General features: G+C 51.8%; 1 long non-coding RNA gene across 1 annotated transcript; it reads right to left on the bottom strand.

The window, feature by feature from the left end:
- Positions 1–2,714: 2,714 nt before the first annotated feature.
- LOC115499421 lies at positions 2,715–5,119 on the bottom strand. Its single transcript, XR_003964154.1, has 2 exons — positions 5,019–5,119; positions 2,715–3,169 (listed from the first exon to the last, which is right to left on the bottom strand). It is a non-coding gene; the product is annotated as an uncharacterized LOC115499421 (long non-coding RNA).
- Positions 5,120–5,322: the final 203 nt, after the last annotated feature.

The following is a 5,322-nucleotide window of genomic DNA, read 5'->3' as shown; positions in this document are numbered from 1 at the left end:
AGTGGTAACACACAGAGGAGAGGGAAGCTGAGCGATGCAGGGACAGCCCCTGCCTCCAGTCCTGGTCTTCTTTGCTTATTCTAGTGGATGCTGGGATATGCCACCCGGTTCTTCACTGAGGACAAAAAACTTGTTCTCCAGCCCCTGGCACTGTTGCCCTGGCAGAAGAGAGCCACCTATCCTGTGTCATGCCCCTTTCCAGGGCAGCCTATAGCTAATGATGGGTTGACCTGGGGATGTAATTGCTGGCCCTCTTGCCCCCAACCCAGGACAACTCTGAAGGGTCATCCCAGCTTAGAGCTCTAGGCAGGGCCCGCTGGGCTCCTTACTGCAACCGCACCGTGGCTCAGCTTCTCCCCTCTGCCCACCCTGGTGCTGCGGTAACCAGCCTGTTGCTAATATTCTCAGGAGGGGTGAGGAAATAGGGCTAATTGCTTTACATAGGAGAATGGACCACTGGGGTATGGGGTGGAGCAGATTTGGAGAAGAGGAGGAACCACAGAACTAGAACATGGTTTGGGAAGGAGTTTCAAGAAGTCAGTGAGTCCAAAGCAGGATGGGGAGAACTTCAAAACCTTGCCACAGGAGAAACAGGTGAAGGAAGTGAAAATATTTGGTAGAGAAGGAGAGATTTGGGAAGATTATGACTGCATTCTTCACATATTTACAGGCAATCAAGTAGGGGCTGGATCAAACCCTTCTGCTGGGTCTTCCCTTTGACCCTCTACAGTTCATTCCCACACATTCAGATCAGGTCATATCGCTCTCCAGCTGAAAATCCTCCAGTGGCTTTTCACCATACTATTTATACTCTTTTTTATTCCTTTGAGAGAGACAGAGAGACGGAGAGAGAGAGAGAGAGAGAGAGAGAGAGAGAGAGAGAGAGAGAGAGAAAGAGAGGGAGAACCTGAGCAGGGGAGAGGCAGGAAGAGAATCTTCAAGCAGGCTCCCAGCACAGAGCCTGACATGGAGCTTGATCTCACAACCACGAGATCATGACCTAAGCTGAAATCAAGAGTCAGATGCTTAACCGACTGGGCTACCCAGAAGCCACTTGCCATACTATTTATAGAACACAAGTGTCTTTTCAATGACCTGGAGGTCTTTCCTAATCTGGTTCTTGCTTTCACTTTCCCACCTTATCTCTAGTGTATCTTCTCCTCACTTACTCTTCTAGCTGCACTGGCCTTCTTTTTGCTGTTCACTGAATACACCAGCCCATTGCTACCTCAGGACCTTTGCACCAGCTTCTCTCTTTGGCTGTTCTTCTATGAGCTCTTTATTCACTCCTTTCCCTGTTTTGTTCAGTCTTGAACCAAAGGTTATTTCATAAGAAATATTCCCTTAACTAGTTCCTACCTCATTGCCCTGTTTTGTGTCCTTCCTAGGACTCTTTGCTTCCTGAGATGGTTTTGCTACACCAGCCAATTGCTACTTCAGGACCTGTGCACCAGCTGCTCTCTTTGGCTGTTCTTCTATCAGCTCTTTAGTCACTCCTTTCCCTGTTTTGTTCAGTCCCTACCTCATTGCCCTCTTTTGTGTCCTTCCTAGGACTCTTTGCTTCCTGAGATGGTTTTGCATCTTTGCTTCTTATGTGATTCTGTCTTCTGACTATCTCTCATAGAGAATGCAAACCTGACATGAAAAGAGATATGTCTGTCCTCTTCACCACTGTACCTAAAGCATGTGGTATGGTTTTGGCACACGGCAGGTGCTCATAACTATTTGTTGAGTAAAATAATGAATGAGCACAGGCTTCAAAAGTAGCTCTAGAGCTGAGAGGTGGACAATCTGTAGAGCAGACTTTTGAAGCTGTAGCTGGCAGGCTCAAAGCCTCACCATGGAGGTGAATGTCACTTAGCAGGGAACCAGTAGGCCACTGGGAATGTGGGGTTTGCAGTCAGATAGATCAGGGTGTACATCTTGGCTCTGCCACTTCCCAGCTGGCCACAAGCCTCAGACCGGTTCCTTGACCTTGAAAAGCCTCAGTTCTCTCATCTGTAAGGATAGGAGTACGAGCTGAAGCCACTCCCTAGGGGCACTGGGATGACTAAACTTGGGAAGCCCTCAATGAGTGCTGGGCACTTAGCAAGTGCTCAATAGATGTTAGCTCTGCAGTTTGGCTGTTCAGTTTCTGTTGCTTCGAGATTACTGGTCCTACTGCCATTACCTCCATGAGGCCACAAGAGCTGGGGACTCACATGGGGACCGTGCTGCCACAATCCCTTCCCAGGCAACCAGCTGATATTTTGTTCCCTGTCACACTAACTGCCCTGGGGGCCGGAAGAAGCAAGCAGAAGTTCCCTGGGTTCAGGGGTGGGGGTGGGGGTCGTGAGTTACCATCTAGACTGTAACTTGTCCACTTCCTGCCACTGACACAAACCAGAGCTGATCTCCTGGGGTTGGAGCCAGGTGAGGAAACAGTGAGCGGTTTCTTCGCAGGACTTCTAGCTGTTACAAGAGTCCCAATATGGCACACGTTATTCCAATCTGCACTACTGTGTGAAGCTGAGTGTTTTGTGATGAGGCAGCAGAAGAAAGCTGGGGTCCTGCTGGGAGCAGCTCTGCCACGGGGGGTGGGTGGAACCGGGAGGGAGAGGTCCTGTGTGTAGAGGAGCCCACCTTCCGCTGGTCCTGCACCTTCCTTCCTCTGGCCAACACACAGGTGACGGGTTTATGCATCCTGACCCAGAAAAGAGCTGGTCACAGTCAGCCAACGTGACAGAGGGGACACTATTGCACAATAGGTAAATACAGGCTGAGGCTATCATCTCTATGTCCCTTCTGCCCCTTTGTGACGGCAAGGGAAATGTCTTTCTTCTGTTCAGATGACAACAGCAGCTGACATTATCCATATAAAGAAGGAAACACCTACACGGCATGCACTCACGGCAGCCTGGGCATGGTTCTGCAGCACTTCACCAGCGTCACTTGTATAACCCTATGCGGTGGCCAGCATCATTACCCCCCATTTACAGATGAGTGAAATGCTCCTCAGCGAGGTTAGGAACTTGCACAGGCTTATGCCACCGGCGACGGGCAAGGCCAGGACGGTAACCCAGGCGGTCTGGCTCCGGAGTGCGTACTTGATCGCCATGCAAACGGGCCTATGTCTAAGGGGGATGGTTTGCCTTGTCCATGGTGGGCTTCCCGTCATTGTGGTGACAGTCTGATAGGAAAAAAGATACGATTCAGTGGGCAGAGAGGGAAAGGACAGACCTGAGGTCCCTGGGTGGGGAAAAACACATAGTTTGGAACAATGCTGGGAGGGTCTGACCACAGCAAACCCCCTCGGGCATCAGGTTCCCCTTAAGAATGTAACAGACACCACCTACTCCCCCTCAGGTTCCCTCAGGAATTTGACGAAAGACCTAACTGAAAACAAGTAGACCTTAAAACCTATGACCCACAAGGAACAGTCCTCACGATGAGAATGAGCCAATCGGGAATGGATGGCCACAGATGCCCCCTCCCCCCCTCAAACGAGCCAATCAGGAATGGACAACCCAGTACCGAGAGCTACCCAGTCAGTAAGGGTAGGACCTGAGAAGGAAAAAGGGGGAAGGGAAGGGGACATGACCAGAACCTTATGAAACAAGGACCCTCGCCTACAGTCCTCAAGCATTCACTTTCGAATGCCCTCTCTCTGTAAAGAGAGCTTTCATACTATTCTTCCTTTCTGATCTTATACTCTAATAAACTTGTGCCTGCTGCTCATTTGGTGCCCACCTCGTCATTCTTCCAAGTAGCGAGACAACGAACACTGGGTATTGCAGTAAAAAAATCCTTCAACGACAGGGGTCAGCAACCGAGCTAGACAGAGAGGTCTCTGGCGTGTATTTAGTGTATCCTCTGTGTCTGGCTTGGAGCTGAGCACTCTGGCAACAGCATCTCACGTCATGCTCCTGACACCCCTGCCAGCTAAAATGGTCATCTCGCTCACCAGGCAAATATACTGGAATTAAAGAGATTGGGTAACTGGCCTAGGTCTCTGGGCTGGTGAGGCTGGAGCTGGGAATCCAGCAGGCCTGACTACCCCAATCCAGAGTTCTCGAGCACTCACCTGGGCCAGTTTCCAAAGGATTAAACATCAGAGGCACTGGATTGGACCAGCTGACTTCTGGGGTCCTAGCTAACGTGAGATGTCCCGGGGGCTAAGTTTCTGACACAGAACCCCACAAACCCTTGAATGGAGCTGCTATAGCTGGTTTCTAGGCCAAAGAAGTAGTCGTTACGTTTCAGATATTATATTTAAGTATTTCGCTTCCCAGCCTTTTTTCTCAGTGAAGGCTTCCTTCGCTACTCTGTCTAACCCTTCACCCTCAACATTCCCTGTCTTGGTTTCCTATTTCATTTTTCTCTACAGCTCCTATGGCTCATCTAACATACCCATTTATTGTTTATGTTTTATCGTCGCTGTTAAAATGTAAGGTCAAAAAAAGGCAGGAGTCTTGTCTGTTTTGTTCAGGCTCTGTCCCCAGTGCAGCACAGGACAGTGCCTGGCACATAGTAGGTGTTCAATAAATGTTGTTCCACGAATCAGTGTATGAACTGCCTGAAGACAAAAGCTCGTGGCTACAAAGAGATCAGGATGTGGTCTACTGAGTCTCTGGCCTCAGTGGGGCATTCAGGAGGCATTTCCCTGTGTCGGCGACTGTTTTTTTCTGCCACACGCAGACACTGAAAACTGGTCTGCCGATAGCTCTGGGATTATAGGACTCCTCAAAGCCCGAATGAAGGAACTAGCCAGGGCCATCAGACAAGTGAGGCACAGGGAAGCCACTTCTCTGGAGGTTGGTGAGAAGAGCCAGATCACAGGCCCAGCAGGTTGGTAGAGGGCAGGGGGCAGGTTGGCGACCAGGGGGCAAGTGGGCCGGCGAGCGGCAGCCGGTAGGAGCGCGAGCGCAGACACCCGCAAGTGGCCTAGAGCGCGCACCCACCAGCCCGCCGCAGGGAGCACTAACGTAACCTGCCGAACTTCCGTTTTATAACGAGGGGAGGGGTGTTCAGGGCTGTACCTCGTGGCAGTGTCGTTGCGGGGACTCGCGGAGATCGTGCAGGTGGCCCTGAGCCCCGCTCCGCAACGTCGGAGGCCTTGGGCAGGCGGCGCGCAAGCGTGGTGAGGCGACCGCGGAGGAAGGACAGGTGGTGGCGCCTGGAGGCAGAGCCTGCGGCCGGGATCCCGGACGTCAGCCGCCGGTCGGCGTGGGCGGAGCCACAATCTGAGCAGGGCGGAGGCCCGGGCGCGGAGGTGTTCCCGGGGGCGGGAGGCGGCAATCTGTGTCTATAGGCTCCCCTAGGACACACCGCCTGAACCTGGCC

This window comes from Lynx canadensis, chromosome D4, assembly GCF_007474595.2.
Source record: "Lynx canadensis isolate LIC74 chromosome D4, mLynCan4.pri.v2, whole genome shotgun sequence".
Lineage (NCBI taxonomy): Eukaryota > Metazoa > Chordata > Mammalia > Carnivora > Felidae > Lynx > Lynx canadensis.
Note: the sequence above shows the minus strand (reverse complement) of the source record. Positions and strands in the feature narration are given on the sequence as shown.